This window comes from Epinephelus lanceolatus, chromosome 5 (genome assembly GCF_041903045.1).
Source record: "Epinephelus lanceolatus isolate andai-2023 chromosome 5, ASM4190304v1, whole genome shotgun sequence".
Taxonomy (NCBI): domain Eukaryota; kingdom Metazoa; phylum Chordata; class Actinopteri; order Perciformes; family Serranidae; genus Epinephelus; species Epinephelus lanceolatus.
The window spans coordinates 7,964,642-7,983,679 of NC_135738.1; positions in this window are offsets into that span (position 1 = coordinate 7,964,642).

Sequence of the window (19,038 nt, forward strand, 5' to 3'; positions counted from 1 at the left end):
CCTTGGTATTTTCAGCCTGTGTTTTTACAACCTGTCTCATCGCCTCTCCTGCAGTTCCATGTTGAGCTGTAAGAGGGCGCCGTGCGGCTGCTTTGCACTGATGTGACCTGCAGAGGGATTTAAACCAGCAACCTGACACGGACAGTTATTCCTCTCTCTCAGTATCACTGTCAGCTGGTTTGACATGTGAATAAAAAGCAACACATAAACAAAGGAAAGTGAGGACTAAAAATGACAATACAGAGGGATTTCAAAACAATAGCAACACTCAAATTAGGACCAAATGTTGATCAACATACATTTACAATCCATACTTAGCTTTTTTTGTGCCTTAAAATATATGAATATATTCATATGTGGAACAGCTATATATATTTTCTGTCTCATATTTGTCTATATATCCTATGTGTATATATTTTGCATGTCTCTCTCTGTCATTCATTTGAACCAATTTAAAGAACAATATTAGCAGGATGACAGTTTCCTCACATAACCTCAGCTGTGGCATCTAGAAGGAAACCCAAAAATATAAAGACACAAAACATGAATAATAAATCTTGTGCTCTATAAATAGGATCAGCACTTGAACTCAACGCAGGAAATTCTTCCAGCAGTGGTGAAAGAAGTAGTCAAACCTTTTACTTCAGGAAAAGTACAATTTAAAAACACTCTGTTACATACAAAAGTACATTATTAGATTATTATCAATGTTAGATCCATCCATCCATTTTCATCTGCTTATCCGGGGCCGGTTCGTGGGGGCAGCAGGCCAAGCAAATCACCCTAGACGTCCCTCTCCCCAGCAACAATTTCCACCTCCTCCCGGGGGACCTCAAGGCGTTGCCAGGCCAGATGAGATATGTAATCCCTCCAGCATGTCCTGGGTCTGCCCCGGGGCCTCCTACCAGTGGGATGTGCCCGGAACACCTCGAATGAGAGGCACCCAGGGGACAGCCTAATCAGATGCCCAAACAACCTCAACTGACCCCTTTCGACGCGAAGGAACAGCAGCTCTACTCCAAGCTCCCTCTGGATGTCTGTGCTCCTTACCCTATCTCTAAGGCTGAGCCCAGTCACCCCACAGAGGGAACTCTTTGCTGCTTCGATACTAGAGTCAAGACAATTTTACTTAAATAGAGTTATCTCAGGACACTTTAAATTACTTTACATACAGTCAGCTATTTTTGTCTACTCCAGTGGTTCCCAATAGAGGGGTCAGGCGCCTCCAAAGGGTCACCAGATAAAGCTGAGGGGTTATCACATGATTAATGGGAGAGGAAAGAAGATTAATATCACTTGTCCACCAAAATAAGCATGTGTGTCCACTAAAAATAGGCAATAGACTCATTTCCCATTGCCACCAGACCAGAGCAGAGTACACCGCTCTGTACACCGGTTTTTGGTTTATTTTTTCTTCTGGTGTGTCACATTTATTGTTGGCCGGAAAACTGGTGAGTAAACAGTAGAAAGCAGCATGGAGGCCTGTGAAAATGTTTTTGCCGTTACTTCTTTCATATATCTGTTACATATTCAGTCTCTTTCTCAAATTTGGTGCAGACTAATTAGGATGGATGTTCAAGTGCTGCTTCGACAGAGGGATGGTATTTTCAACCCAGTTTCACTCTGAAGGCGTTGAAAACCGGCACTTGGTCAGTGACTTCAAGCGTTAGACATCAACGAAAAAAGCTGTCCTTTCACGTTGGCGTGACAGACGGCTGGTCGCCCATTATTGTTTAACGGAAATATGGCGGGACAACAACAACAGTTAAGGCAGCGAACGTCCGAGTAAATTGGGCAGGAGAGGTGGTGGATGGGTCCCACAACCACCTACTTTCACCCGGGAAACTGGTGTTCACTTCCTGTAAGATAGTAAAGCCAAACCCTGTTTTTTTCCTCAACCCAACCACTTGTGTTGGCAAAATGTAACCACGTGTGTTTGTTGTTTAAGAAAAAAAAAAATTCAATTTGCAGTGCTGACGTAGTGCTTTTATTTTGAAAGAGACTGTATGCAAACAGTGTATTTGTATAAGTGTATTTTGAAAACAGACAATGCATGTAACAGGCAGAACTTGACATGGTGTCCCAGAACGTCAACAACCAACACACCCAGGGTACCTTGCACATCATATATATCGTCATGTAAAGTCCATGACCAAACGTTAATATGTGACGAGGTCATGCGAGAATGTGTTAGTATTTTCATTGCACTGCCAAATGTTGTAGCATTTCCATCACTGCCAATTGATCCATCACAGCCTACCCAAGCTGGAGTAGATAAATACCCATGACTGCAACAGAGTCATTTGACCCAGAGTGAATGCCAATTGTAACCTTTCCCATTATATACAAAAGCCAGATGTTAGTGGGTATTAGTGGGGATTGTGCGCAGTGGGAAAGGAGCTTAAGTGCTGATACACAAACCTGTTTTCACTTTCTGGATTTTTAGTGAAATATTGATCTTTTGAACAGTCACTGAGATAAAACAATGTGAAGTTGGAGAAATGTCTTTCGGTGGAACTGATAACAACTCATTGACATCTAAGACATTAGAAAGGAAACATGTTTTTTGTAAATAACCCAAAAAGTTAATTTAATGTTTTTATGCGTAACTTAATAAAACAAAAAGTAACCAGTACAGCTGTGAAATAAATGTAGTGAGGCAAGAGTACAATATTTCCTCCTGAAATGCAGTGGAGTCAAAATATAAGTACAGTAGTAGCTACAGTACTTGAGTAAATATTTTACACCAGTGACATCTTATGACATCTATCATTTTAGATCAGTGGTTCCCAGCTGGTCCTGCCATGGGGTCCAGATTTCTCCTCAGTCATTAGTTCAAGGTCCATATAGTTTAATATATACCGCATAATTATAGTGTAGAGCGTCAGACTGAATTTATGAAAACACCATGTCAGGTCACTCACTGGACGCGAGTGTTACTTGAATAAGTAAACACTGACCAACGGGACCAGACTGGCCGACCCGTATGCTCTCACTCAGCGGATGGATGATGTCACAGGAAGCCAATCTTACAAAGGAGGACGACACTTGAACCGTTTCCTCCAGTTTGTTTTGCTATCGAAGCTAACGCTGGCTAATGTGATAAAAAGTTAGCGTTACGGAGAAATCCAACATTCCTAATACCTCGCCAGTTTCTGATGAGGTGGACATGATAACCCTTAATACACATAACGTTATTCATCCCTACAACAGGAAATACTTTTTCCCTAACCTGATATGAAGTGTGCGCTGCACATGTGAGCATTTTTGATGATGGCCTCCGTCCAGTTCTTTCATCTTATCACATTTAGGTCCCATTTATACGACAACGATTTCAACTGAAAATGGTAAACTTAAGTTGCATTTTGGCCGATCGTTTACAGACAGCAGTGTTTTGAGTGCCTGAAAACGCAACGTTTTGAAAACGGGTTTCAGAGTGCAATTTTTTGGAAACAGCACCGTCTCCGTTGTCATGTAAACTTGCTATAAGCAGTTCCTCTGAAAAAGGAGACTCTTTGCACATGCGCATTACGCTTCCAGTGACTAGGCATGCACGAGAAAGTTGACCAACAACAATGGCGGACTCCCAAGCTCGGTTTTTGCTGCTTACCCTATTGAATGTATCAAGGTTTCCCCATCAAAGTGTAGATTTACTATAGCAACTCCACCTCGTCGTCCACCCAGACAAACGTGCGGTTGCCATTTTGTTTGTTTATACATCACCGCTCTGTAGAAGGAAGTGTACGTGCCCAGGTGCGTGTTGTTTCATTGCAAAGTCACACCGTCAACTACTGGCCTGGCATGTATACTACACTTTACATTTTGGCGGATCCGTGTGCACAGCGATTGTTATCAAAACATTGTCGTCTAAACACGGAACTTTTTCAAAACGAAAATGAGAAATGATTCTGTTTTCAGTGGGTCGTTTTCGTGTAAACATGGCCTTAACCATAGTTGTCTTTGTTTTTGTTGATGGGCAGTGGCAGCTGGTTTTGAGCCATGACTCCTTCTATTCTGGCTCCATATAACATAACAAAACAACATTTAAGACTGCTATGTAGCCTACAGCCCTGTGGTGGAGAGCCGTGTTTTGCCTCCAGCTAACAAACTGACATCATTGTAACGTCGGCCCTAAAAGGGTCTGTGGAGTCTGGCACTGAAGAGAGTGATAGAACAGCTTCAGTTTCCTTGTTGGAAAGGGCTGTTTTGTCAAGGTAAAGCAGTAAAAATGTTCTCTATATCATATACTTAAACTGATGTTGACTTTTTTTTTTTTTTTTTAGGTGTCTAAAACATGTTGCCTTCGTCCACAGCAGCACATAGTTTAGCCAGTTTGCAGCTGGGGGCATGCCAACCGCCATCTACTGTAGTTATTACACTGACTGTGGATAAGTACCTCAAACAATCCCACTTCAACAAAAAAGAATTATTCCTCTAAAACACTTCCTACTTGTGTCTCCCAGCTGTTGTTGTTGCCACTTGGCTTCTGTACAGAGTTTCTTTGCCTAAATATGATGTGAATTCAAACTGGCTGCAGTCTCTGTTCTGTGTGACTTCATCCTATTAAACTAGTTTTCTTGTATTTACATGGCAGCAGGTCAGAGCAGGCCTCTGCTGCTCCCACAGGAATAAATAGCCATGTCAGGTCGTCTGCAGAAGAATAAATGAGCTGTATGAGACATTAAACACGACCAGAGCTGAACTTCATTGCAGAGAGAAAGTGTACGCAGGGATTCCTCCGCACAGTCTCCCCAAGGAGGCAGCAGCCCAGAGACGGAAATAATGACGACAGACAAACAACTCTCTGCTTTTATTAAGCCGTCAGCTCCAGTTAAACTGAAGGAGAGGAGTGTGCAGCGAGCCAGGCCTCTCGCTCTCAAGAGGCTTGTGTTTCTTGGCAGGTGGAGCTGGTGTGAAACCAAAACCTCATCATCTATTTCACAGTTAGTTGTAGACTCAGTGATGCCTCCTCAGTCCAATCTCACATCCAAGAGGACGTCAACAGTCAGGTAGGACGGCCAGGTTCAGTGGATGCAGTGAAAGAGGTGTAAGAAGTGGCTGTTTTCAACAAGCGGCTGAAAAATGAAGCCAACACAGAAGTGCCAAAGCCTGCAGTTTCTCTAATGACCACTTGAGGCTGACTCCAAGAGCGAGTCAATCTCCGTAGATCCATGTTTCACAGCCGAAATAAACATGTTTACAACCTGGTACAAAAATGGTTTTCGTCTCTATAGCTAAATTCAACATTCATGACAACTATACAGGGGTGTGATTTTTGTATTTTTATAACTCACCCATTTACATTTTATTAAGGCCTAAAGTTACGCGTAGTTAATAACGGGCTGCTTCGAGCGACAGTCTGGCGATACTGTCCTTGGCTACTCAGTAAGATCCACCCTCTTGCCCAAGTATGGTCACTTCTGGCTCCAAAAAAACAAGATGGCAAAGGCCATAATGCTGAACTCAAGGCTTCGTAATGAGAATCCAGAAACAAAGGGATGACATCACAGGAGCTATGTCTATTATTTTTACAGTCATTGGTTTTCACAGGAAGAAAGCTGTGGCCAACCCAGTCTCACTCTGAAGTCGTCGAAATCCACTGCTTGGGCAGTGACTTGTGGCGTCAGACACTGACGAAAAAGCCATCCTTTCATATCGGTATGATACGCAGCCAGTCAACTTTGTACTTTAATGGCACTCTGCGGCATCAGGTGGAAATGCGAACGAAACTTGAGGCAATTAAAGTCTGAGTTGGCCAAGCGGGAGGGATGATGGATGAGTCTAACAAGCACCAACTTTCACCTGGGAGAGCGGTGTTCACGTCCTGTAAGATTATAAAGCCATACCCTGTTCTTTTTTCCTGAACGGGGATGGATGGATGGATGGATGGATGGCGCTTGGTCATTTATTGTTAGTTCTTCATAGTTCTCTCTTGCAGCTTGATTGGACGCTGTCAGATTTGTTCAAACGAAGTGGATCTGGGGAATGTAGTGCTGCCTTGCTGGGAATGAACCGCGTTAATGTTAGTTGATTCAGGAAATTAAATAATTCATGGCACACTTTTTAAATAACATACTTTTTAATCTTGATGCTTGGGGGAAGATACAAAGTATCTACAAGTCAAATGCTCATGTCCAAGTGGAGTCACAAATCATAAAGTCCAAGCTGAGTTGCAAGTTGTCTCCGATTTCATCTAGTTGAGTCTAAAGTCATCAAATTTGCGACTCCAAGTCCAAGTCATGTGACTCGAGTCCACACCTCTGTCATATGCTACGTCACTTTTGAAACATTGAAGTGTGCAAATGTAACGTATTTGTGGTTTGCAAAAATGTGCAATGCCAACATTTTCTTCTGGCAAGTGGGCTGGTTTCTCAGCAACTGTCAAGTACCAGTGGATGTTTCTCAAAGTCAAGGAAGGATCGTTAAATGGCTGAATTTCAAGGATGCTACGCCATGCCATCAAATCCCGCCGAAGGACTGTTCCGATGTCAATGATCCTTCAAATTCCACTGAGGACAGAGTCCTGCATTCAGAAAATTTTCAAGGATGCATGTGTGGATCCTCAGCAGGTATAAAGTACCCATAATTCTTTGCTCATGATTTGTTGGACGTGAAGGCGGGGCCTCAGGGGACAGAAATTTTATAATTTACACTTTCCAATGTGTCCACTGCCAAATGATGATATTTTTAAAATACTGTGATTTAGATAAAACATTAAAGTTATTAAATCATTTACAGCAGCGATGGAGCGCTAAGTGCCACAAAAGTTTCATTTAGTCTGCCTGTTTGCTTTTTTAATTATAATCCAGAAATATATTCTTCCTAAAAGTCATGTGACTCTGAAAACACTGCTTACATTGTTCAAATTGTACAGCAACATAACAGAGTGCCAGAATTATCACAGTACCCTGAAACCCTCTCAGTCTGCTGAGGGTTTATGGGGCACACCTGGGGGCGCTCGTTAGCCTGTTCCAATGTGTGTTCACCGAATGCTAAGAAGGGCTCTTGCTTTGCCTCTGTAGGATCCTTCCTCGGAGGGACTCGTCCTACCAAGGAATGATCCTTGACTTTGAGAAACACCAGGTCTGTGTTTTCCATCCTCAGGGGGCAGTAATGAGCTGATGATAGTTTGTTGCACCACAATCTCAACCCATTGGCTATTGGTCTGATGACAGTAAGCCTCTGGGGGCCATGGCCAATATTTATGGAGTTCCAGTGTAGTCAGCAGATATCCAGGCCAAGATTTCCTCTGCCTTGTGCTGCTCAAATTAGAAAAAATGATCCACTGAAACTCCTCTAATCCCTACTGCAGGACATTCCTCCTCTTCACTGCCCATCTGATTAGTATTTTCCTCTCATATTCTCAACACACTGCATATGTTTCTCTCCTCAGACCTGACCCTGTCGAGCTCTTCAATTAGTCAAGATGTCTCTATCTCAGCTCATTCATTTTCCTGTGTGTTTATGTCACGTATATAAACCAGGAGAATAAACCAACCCGCTTTATATTTACACAAGTTTTTGTGTTTTCTTGCTGCAGCCTGTTGTTGACCGCTCGATTTAATCTCAGTGGATCATTAGGTATAACAGCTTTGCCCTTTGGCACAGCACTTTTTAAATTAAAGGCTGCAGCTGAAACACACACACACACACACACACACACACACACACACACACACAGACATCTGCCCTGCTGCCTGTAGATGATGCAGACATTTGATAAACTGGAAGGAAAGGATTTTATACAGCTGAGACAGAAGCTGTGGGTAAAAGATGCTGCTTCAAGAAATTCCAGAAACTCAGGAATAAAATACTAATGCGCCAATTAAGACATTAAATGCGAACGCCATGTATCAACAAACAAGCATACGCCATTAATAGCCTCATTTTACACATGATCCATGATGATGATGAAGATACAGAAAAATAGAAATTCATTCATTCATTCATTCATTTATTTTCCGTAACCGCTTATCCTGTTAGTGGTCATGGGGGTGCTTGAGCCTATCCCAGCTGACACTGGGTGAGAGGCGGGGTTCACCCTGGACAGGTCACCAGACTATCACAGGACTGACCCATAAGCCCTTTTTAGATAGGAATTGTGCAAATTTTCAGGAAAGCCCAATCAGTCTTTTTTCAGCATTGGCAGTATAAAAACAAAATCGGGGAGTGCGGCAAAATGCCGCCTGCCTACTTTTGTTTATACAGAATGCGCCTTTTTCAGGGCAATGGGGGGCGTGAGCAAGTAACAAAACGTGTAGTTCAGGGTGTGACGTAAACAGTGACGTGGGAGGGAAGCCGCGGCTGGTCAGTCCTTTGGCGATTCTCTCATAAGTCGGCCCGTTCTTCACCGTCCCCGTCATCTGACGGTTAATGGCCTCTTCGTTTGCGAGGACAAGGAGGGCGCGCAATTCCTTGTCTCCCCAGTTGCTCATCTTTACAGTGTCTGTCAGGTTTGCGTTTCCCTCTTGCACTAGCTGCTAATTCCTGCCATCAGCTGTTTCCTGTTTATCCACCGCCAGTGGGTCACACTTGCGGCGTCATCAACAGCTCCTCCCACAAGTCTTCAACAGCCCCTCCCATTGCAGAAGGCCGCCTCGTTCTGGTTAAACAAAAAGGTTCTGCCAACATGACTACCCTACGAGGGGGAAAATTGGGCACCTCAGATCAACCAATCCGGCTCTGTGTGTCTAAATGCTCGCAGCTCGCAGGCAAAACAGCCCAACATTCACGGAAAATAGCTCAGTGTAAAAGGGGTTATAGAGACAGACAACCATTCACACTCACATTCACACCTACGGACAATTTAGAGTCACCAATTAACCTGCATATCTTTGGACTGTGGGAGGAAGCTGGAGCACCTGGAGAAAACCCACGCTGACACCGGGAGAACATGCAAACTCCACACAGAGGGGCTCCTCCACCCCAGGGTTCAAATGAGGAACCCTCTTGCTGTGAGGCGACGATGCTAACCACTGCATCACCAAGCCGCATTTGCTATTTTAACCATATGCTATTTTAACCACATGTGTGGTTAAAATAGCATAGGCCTACTCACAGAACAGGTTTTCAAGGGAGCTCATGTCTTATATGACATAACTCAAGAGCCAAGGTCCCCCAGGCTCCCCCATAGTCCACACACTGCCCACATGTCTCAGCGCTGCCTGCACTGCCACAAAAATAATGCCCTCTGACTGTAATGAAGAAACTGGAAAATCCCCAACTTCCCAATCGAAAAACAAAGTCATAAATATTTCCCACAAGAAGCTGCATTCATCTTCACACACCAGCTGAAAGCAAAAGATGTTGTCCTGATCAAGGCATAAGATCAGAAGATATTTCTAGCCTGTTTGGCAGCCATTTTGAATTTCTTCTAGCTCTTTGGGATAAGTACATCTGATAAAAAAAACTAGACATTGTCTTTTGACAGTAAGTATTTTTTTTTTAAATGATGTCCTCATATGGGGGCAACTGGTTTATTTTGAATAATCCCAAGTATAAAGCTGTTTATTTCAATGCCTGAGAATTGTTGTACATAAACAAAATTACAAACAATGCAACATTTGTTCAGTGTTTTGTATTCTGTGGATTTGTGGTCACTGTTCGAGTCTAAAACTGCTAAAAAAAAACAAAAAACACAACCAATAAAGCCACATATGTAGAAGCCTTGTGATTAGTTTGTTTTGTAACTCTGTGAATCTTCCCTGCTCCATACTTAGAGCTAGGAATGTCCTTTGAGAGGAACAGTCTGTCACGCCTAATTGGCCTGGGTGAAATGTTGCTGTAAAACAATAATTAAGTCTCAACATCCTTAAAATGAATACTTTCACTAACAGCGTCTTAGCTTGTTTTATGCTAAAATTTGTCAAACTTGTGTCCTATATCAAGCTACAAACTCTGCCAAGCATAAATAAACAAGTTTCAACCATAACATTTGATCAAGTTCTGTACCTTTTCCACTTTTTAATCCTCCCACAGACTGTGAGATTTTAGCAATCTTATAAGTTTAGTGCAGCTACACTGTGCGACATGGATCTCGTAAACTTGGGTACGACATCAGGTTTGATGTATAAGACTGTACGATGACGGAGCCTACTGAATTGCAGGCTACGACGGACGATGCAGTTTCTCTTACTGAGTGCGCACAGGTTATTACTTCTCCAACTGTGAAGCACAACATAGAGGGTCACATTATCAAATAACCCTACATGTTGTGGGAACTATTAACTGTGGTGTGTCCATGTGTGTGTTTGCTAGCTGCTAGGCTGCTCACCTGGCAGCTGCAACTCCGCCTACATTTCCTTCTATGCTTCATCCTTCTGTATGTGACCATGGTAAGAGCTGGAGGACACATCATACAGGCAAGACTTCACAAGGTTTTCCTCTTTGCTGGAATACCACACATTTCTTTTAATGTGTTTTGCCTCCATGGCGAGCTGCTGTCCGTCTGTTTGTTTGGGTTTAGCGCCAGTGTGTCATACTCATGTCATGTTGCATTTCTGTTGGTTGGTTTGTAGACGTACATGGTAACAGAAGTTACATAGTAAAGCCCTATTTGGACGGGATTAGTGTAACATGGAGATGGTGTTGTCACGATACCAAAATCTTTGTTTCGGTACCAATACCAATATGAATTTCGATACTTTTCGATATTCTTCAGTACTTTTCCTAAGGAAAAGTCCTTTTGGATACAAACCTTTAGAACAATAAATAGTAGGGGTGTAACGGTACCAAAAAAATCATGGTTCGGTCAGTACCTCGGTACGGACGTCACAGTTTGGTAACTCAAATGTCCCACCAAGTTTGTGTTGTCTCGTGTTGTCTGCCTTTGCGAGGCAGACTTTCTCTTGTCTTTTTTCACGTATGCCAGCTGTGAATGTTGATACAGGTGTTGTCATACACACCACTTGTGCAATCTGTGCTCCAATAGGAACAAGAAAGGCGTTTGTGTGCATAATTGAGTAAAATAAATTAACTAAATTAATGAACTGAATCAATTTCAAAGTACCGGTATTTTCCAAATGTAGTATAGTACCGTTTGGAATACTCTAGTACCGCAGTACTATAGTACCGGTATACCGTGCAACACTACATGGATACATGGGGTAAAGTAAATATTACCAGGGATTTTAGTCTCGTCCGAACGTGCCATGTCTGTAATCATTACACATAATGTCAGTAAAAATTACGGTGACTTTTACCTTCTGTAAAACAGTCCGGACAAAATACCTCGGGTATCATTCCCGTGCGAACACGATCCTCTGTAAAGATGTATGTAAATATTTCGTCAGGTTTACAACCATTTTTCCGTGTTTACAGCTAGTTTTCCACGTTTTTTGAGGATGGAAGCGCTTGAAGAAGCATTCGGTGTTGGTGGCAGTCATGATAATGGACATTCCTCTAATGATCCCTTAGCCCTTCGTGGGAGACCAATCAAAAAGGTCGAGAAGAAAGCACTTTTCAGAGCCACTAGACTTCTGGTTGTGTTAGGTATGCCTAATATGAATCCACTTACAGGAAGCAACACAGCACGCACATGGCGACAGGGAGGTGATGCCAGGGCGCAAGTTACCACTCCCATCTCTGGTAGAAATAGCAGGTTTCTTGTCCCATGGTCCCAGGCCATCCTTGAACCTCTCTCACTGTGCAACGCAGTACCACTGTTTTGGAGCCAAGACCAAAGATAACACCACGTTTCTTTACCTATGGTCATCTTCTGTCTGTGACAGCCCAAAATCGCAAAGTGTGTACCAGGCTGCCATCTTCTTTTTACCTGGATTGGTGCATTGTGCTTTTGCTACAACTAGATGGCACATAAAAAAGTGTCCACAGATGAGGACAACAGGTCTAAGTTAAGCAGAGTGAATGAAGGTGCAGTGAACACAAAATGTAATGTCTTCATATGAGGACGCAGGGTCACAAGAGGTTATAGAGAACTTGGATAAATAATGTATTTTGTCATTTAAAATGGACAGATTGTTGGTTTGCTAACATATTCACCTCAACAACTTGGTGATCATGTGCCAATGTTGTGTTCACAGCTTGCTGTGCTGCCCCCTGGTGGCCAATAAATCAATGAATGCAGGTTTTATAAGTAAAACCAGACAAAAGACTAACAGCGTGGAAAATGTCGTGATTTTTTTTCACTTGCATGCTCGGTACTTATGGTCTTTGCCGCATGTCATGAACAACACATTGATATGAACCCAGCAGACTCTTGAAATTCATCAATATCTGAACCATTTTACATTTAATAGTAAAAGAAAACTGTTTCTGTGATGTTTATCTAACTATGAGGGCACTCTAAGAGCGCAGACCTCCACCAAGGCCAACAGACCAGTCTTCTATGATATGCAGATCTGCAAGCACAACCATTATATATGTCTGGACATATTTCCCAAACTATTAGAATAAGTGCTCTATGATGACGGCTTTCTGTATGAAGTATGTGGGCTATCCCAGAGGACTACTGATACCTGTGAATGTGGACTGTGATATGAAGTCATCATAATCGGCTATGATTTGTCACGATTGAATCTCCCATGACAAAATGTCCTATCTTGCAATGTTAATAAAAGTGAAAACTAATTCCCAGGGTATATGCCCCATTATTGGGACCCACTCCAAAATTTAACAGGTTCTTCCTCCTACTATGTTTCATATAAATGGGGCCTGCAGTTTTTCTGTTATCCATCCATGTTAAACAAACAAGCCAAACTGAAAACATAACCTCCTTGGTGTTGGTATTAAACAAAGATTAGTGGACTTCCTACAATGGTGTAAACTTGTCTGATTGTTGTGACCTTTGACTTCCACTTGTTTGGTTATAACAGCGACATTATAATGCTGCTCTGAGTGGAATAAGAGCTCTCTGTGTAGGAGTCGGTTAGAAATGACTAGAATATAAAACCCACTAATTTTTATTCTCCAGCTTCTCCTCTGAATGCAGATGAAACTGGACGCCAGAGGCACATTTCAAAGAACAGTTCAATATGCTGTTCAACACTGCACTGAGGACACCATGTCCTTTGATTTCAGCTGCGCGTGTGTGTGTGTGTGTGTGTGTTGAGCATGTTTTGCCACTGAGCACTGAGTGGGTGTGTGTGTGTTCTCTTCTCTCGCTGTGATGAAACGCCGTGGGGAATCCATTTATTTTGAAGTCTGCTTATTATGCTCTACAGTGGAGAGAGACAGGAGGACGGACAAGAGACACTCTGAGGGAGTGGAGAAGACACAGGGAGAGAAATGAAGACATTTTGTTTGATGGGGTGAAGGGACTGTAACACGCTGACTGACTTTCAGCTTTTAATTGTGCAAATGTTTCAGCACTGCAGAGTCTTCATCAGAGTCCAAATGGACACAGAAATAAGGCACATGTACTTGAGTACTGTAATGAAGTACAGATTTGAGGTACTTGTACTTTATTGCACCAGCATAAGTACTGGTTAATCTCTGAGGGGACATTCAGGGGACCTCAGCAGTGCCCAGGAGGTGAACCAGCACCTCCCCAGATACCAGTCCACACTCCATATTTGGCTACCCTCCGGTTCCTGACCCAAGTCCCTCTGGACTGAGCTACTGCTGACCCCACGTGATACTCCTCTGGGGTAGCCCACACACATGACTGTAATAATTCAATCACAACTGACGCATTGATAAGCCCCACCCCTTTGCCATTGTCCCTCAATCTAGCATGGAGCCCACACTGTAGCTAACTGCCCTCCCTGAAGTAATATTATCACATGCTTGGAAACACGACAAAGTGATGTCAGAGACAAACAGACAGAGGGGTCAACAATCTGCATTTGAAGGATATCTCCAAGATGACAAAACAGGTTAAAGAGAGTAAAAGTAAAACAAAATGAGAATCTAAACATAAAAACTGTTCAAGTTAAAATTCGATGTTTCTTCAGCAGATCTGTTTGAATGTATGATGTCACTCTAACAAACTGTCTTCCTAAATTACCATACAAATATAATCCTGATTGATTCACACTCTAATTTCAGCTGGCAAGTGATTAACTTGTCAATCACCTCTGCCCACGCACAAACACACACAGTCCATACAACAGCCCTCAGGGGAAGATGGGAAGTTTCATTTTCTGGCTCTTTGTGCAACTTTTAAATATTCTTCCCAAAAGACCATCATTACAAAAGATACATCTGTAAAACTGTTGAAACAACTCTCTGCATTTTGAATCCTGGACTCCACTTTTCAGGTTATTTGAATACATCACTGTGCCATTCACTGAAGTGGTCCAGAGGTCAACTGTGTCTGACTGACCATTTTTATTCTTCGGCCTCCGTTTGTTGCAGGCTTCTTCCCCGCACCTTGTACATTATGTCGAACCAGAGGAACATTATTCTGTCTGCCCTGCTGGTGTTATTGAGGTCCACAATTCTTTTGTACTGTTGTCACAGTTGTATGAACATACACTGGATCCCCATCTCCTCCAGCTTGCTGGCTATGTCTCGAAAGATCCTCACATTTTTGGTCATGCCAGCCAGATCATCCTGCACGGTCTTCTCTTTCAGTTCACAGGACTTGTATTTCTTCCGCTGACCAATTGGTTGCCATTCTCTTTTCTCTTTTCTTGGCCTTATTCTGGAGATGGTCCGTTTCTGGTTATAATGGAAAGAGAAATCGGTGCAGCATGGCTTGACTCAGCACATCCAAAAGTGGACATGGAAAAAGGGTATAAGAGTCTACAGTCACACTGTACTTTGGACGCAGTGATAACATCAGGAAACTAACCAGCTTACAGTGACAAAGCTAACATCCTGATGTTCAGCAGGTATTATGTTTACAGTGTTCATCATCTTAGTTAGAGCGCTAACATTAGCTAATTAGCAGTGAACACAAAGGCTGAGGGAAATGTCATTAGATCTGTTGACATTACTTTTTTCCTAAGAGTTCTCCGCCTAAACCCGCCCTACTGTGTTGTATTTGGCTCATATTAAAGCAGGATTGATAGGTCAATTCTGCGTCAGATTGACACCATAGCATGACGTACACCTCCCCAGAAATGTAACTACATTTTGCAGTGTCACAGGCCTCCTGTTTTTCTGAAAACCATTCCCCTCAGTGGAAACAAGGCTTTGATTTACTTTTATTTTGGTGGTAAGAAAAAATAAATTGTGAAGATAATAGAACCTCCACAAAATAACATTATAAGTCCTGTGTGTGATTTATCATGACTTCATATGAGTAAAGTGTGCGATGTAAAATGCCATAGGCTCATGCTAATAACGTTAATATGTTGTATTTGTGGGGAGATCTACCTAGTATATGAAAATATTTTGTTGGTGAATTGTGTGATTTGTAATGGAGCCACATTTTGTAACGTTACCTTTGTTAAATGTTGCTGTTGTCCCTGGCTTCATATGAGTAGAGGAAAAGTCTGCTAGCTGCTAGGCTAATTTATGCAATGTAAAATGTCATAGGCTCACGCTAATAACGTTAGCGTGCTGTAATAGTTGGGAAAATGTGTCCAGCCAAAGACAAGTGTTTGTCTGTGAACCATATGAGTTATAATAAAGCTGATTTGTGTACTTGTGTTTAATATTGTCACTATTAAGCCATGCTAATGTGTGTTTTAGGTGTGTTTTGAGTCAGTCAAACTTTACAGCACTTCACAGAAACACCACACCAACTAGCATTTGGAGATGTAAATGCAGAGCGACACAGACACACCACCGTCCAAGCATACTCACAATGACCATTGGCCATAGGTTATGGCGTAGGGTCTGCAAAGAGCTGACACACAATTTTAAATCTGCCTAACCCTAACTATGATCTTCTTGCCCTAACCCTTACTGCGTCCAACCTTGATGTGTCCAAGTGATAACTACTAGCCAGCACAGTAGGGTAGGACTAGGCGAAAGGTATTTGGACATAAACCAAAGTATTGAACGCATGGAAAAGTCAGAGGATCACCAATGCTATTACAGTTCATCCTAAATGATGCACGATATTTCTTCACAATCCATCCAACAGTTGTTGAGATGTTTTCAGCTCGACATGAACATGTAAGTGTCGTGATGACAGAAGAGGTTCAAACCACAGAGTTCATATGATTTGAATGCAGTATTACTCCCTCATTATTACACCTTTATTATTTCTTCATCACTCTGTCATTCCTCTGTACACTCTGTCCTTAATGAACACTGGGAGCCCTCCGCAGGAACAAAAGCAGAGAGGACTCAAAGGAAAATGTAATTGTAGCTCTCCGTCCCTCTGCAGAGGATATCGATTAAGAGTGTAATTAGGTAGAATGCACACACACACACACACACACACACATATACAAACACACAATCAGCTGTTAGTGTAACAGGTAATCGTGTTCATGTGAAGGAGGCAGGAAGGACGGAGGCAGAGATAGTGATGTCATGTCAAAGGCAACATTATCATATCCTTGTTGCCGGGGTAACCGTTCTGGAATCCCTACGTTAAACACAAGTGTGTGTGTGTGTGTGTGTGTGTGTGTGTGTTTAAGTGGGAAAGACAAACGGCAGCAGGACATGATGTTCCCTCCATCTTCAGCTGAGCACAAACACTGTTTAAATTCTGGACCAGTATTAAACCAGTTGACTATAAATCCAGTGAGTCAGGTCAAGTCAGGACAACGGGTTACAACCAGGTCATAAACTCAGGAGGGAATGTAGATTGATTCACTCATTAGCTGCCTGTTGCTGCATGACAGGTAATCCTCGCTTTATCTGCTCAACAGTAAAAACTATTCAAACTATATTCAGATTTTTGCGTCTTGTGTTCTGTGACTAAAACACAACCATCCATCAAGACCTCCTCGCCCTGCCTGCACCCTCGCTGCATCTCAACAGTGTTCCTCCTAAGACACTCATTTGTCTGAACAGGGTGTGAAAGTGACTTCAGAACATTGTGAAATAGTTTGCAGTGCACCACGCTGTGCTCCACCATGCTGTGCTCCACGTGCTCCACAGCCTGCAATGTACAGGAGCTTATTAATAACATTATGTGCAAATATCTTTGCTTGAAACATGAAGAAAATTTAAGTTAAACCTTCAATTATCATCAATTTAAATGTGAATTCCTACACACAAGACAGAGAATGTCTACTGTTTAAAATAATGTTTACTTTAGTAGCATTTAACAACTACAGCTCTCGTAAGATTCACATATGGTGAGCTGTATCCGACACACATTAGCTGTATTCTGAACAAAAATGGTGCTACACAGTACCTATAAACTGTTCTTTGACTCAGGAAACCTATTTTGGTGTGGTACCTTTCTTTTAAAGCTGCTATACAGCACCTTTGTCAAATAGTCTTCTATAAAACTGTTAGAGGTGCCTTAGCACTATATTGTTTTTACATTTTTGAGCCAGAAAGCCCCTGAATGATGCCAGATAAAACAGTGGATGAGTCAATATGCCTCTGAATGACACTTTAACTTAAAGTATGAATGATTCTTGATCATATTTTATGCAGTGTCAGCTTAAAAGATTCATAGTCCGGCACTAAGTGCTTACTAAGAAACACACAGTCCACCCAGTCCTAACCCCTGGTTAGCTAACGTTAGCCTTGTCCGCTCTGCAGTATTTGGTGGTGCCACTCATTCTGTAATTACTGCTAGTAATACCATCTTGCTGACAGCATGTGTTGCTGCGGTACATGGAGATGGCCCTTTGATCACCTTTCAGGTAGCCCCAGTGAGTAAGTGGCTTCATTTTGAGCTGCAAAACTCCTTTATGACTGTTAACTTTGTTAGCACCTCTAGCTATAACACTAACGGAGCTTACAGTTAACAATACTAAAGGTTTTTGGGGTTTTTTTGACCCGCTTACTCACCAGAGTGACCTGGGGGAAGACCAGATGGTGGGTTCAGTGTCCACCGCAACCCCCAGGGCTTTGAAGCTAATTCTCCCTAGTGGTCAAAAGTGGAATTACAACAACCTGGTTCATCACATTATGCCATGGAGCCCAAAAAGACTTTTTGTCCATAGACTTACATTGGGAAAGACACATCTGTAAATCAGCGGATACATTTTTTTGAGCACCATAACCCCTGTGAAATGACTCGTTTTGCCTCAGGGATTTGATACGTTTGGTCTGACGACATTTCGAAAGTCTATAAGAGCCGCCACATGATCAATTATTTTATCCCCATTCACATAAGCGTAGGGCTAAATTGGAAGATAGCCACTTGGCAACGCTTGGCTGCCATAAGTCTTGAGTGGGCTTGCTCTATAGGCCCAACAATGTGGAAGATCTCCGTAATTTTAAACTGTGGAAATTGAGCACCTTTCGCAGGAATCAATAGGGCCCCGCCTCCACTGTCCAGTTCTCTTTATACATCCATGCTCAGGACGGCATTACAAGCAGTGATCGCTGAATGAGGGGTATGACTAGCTAACTCCCACTGCACCCGGGTGGTGTGCAGTGCAGTAAACTGAAGGACAGGAAAATAACCTATAGACTGGCATGCATGACTGGTCCAAAATATTATCAGCTGTTAACCGATTTCATTTTATTTATTTATTTATTTATTAAAAAAAAAAGGGACAGTGTGCATTAATTAACATTTTAAAAAATGTAAATTCATCGGAATTAGCTGAAAGGCTTGTTTTCATCAGCAGTACCTTCGCCAGCTGTGAGAAGGCATCCTAATTTTTTTTTTTAAACAACAGTAAATTACAGCATGTAATTCATGTCAAAACATATTGCATTATAGCACAAAAACACATCACATAGTACAGTTACAGATAAAATCCACTATCACATGTTACAATTAAATATTACATGTATCAAAATGTTGATTATCAGTTAACCACTGGTTTTGCCAACACCCCTAAAATTATTAGGGTATTTTATTTTTAATTTTTAATCACGTTTACTCCACTGGAAAGGCACCCTGGAGGGCGGTCGCCCCCTCTGCCCCCCCTGAGTCCACCAGTGTTTATGACTCCACTGACTCCAGGTCCAGTCAGTGAGTGAATCCAGCGAACCCAGTCCAGGTCCAGTGACTCCATTGATCCAGTGTTCCGGGCTTTGGTT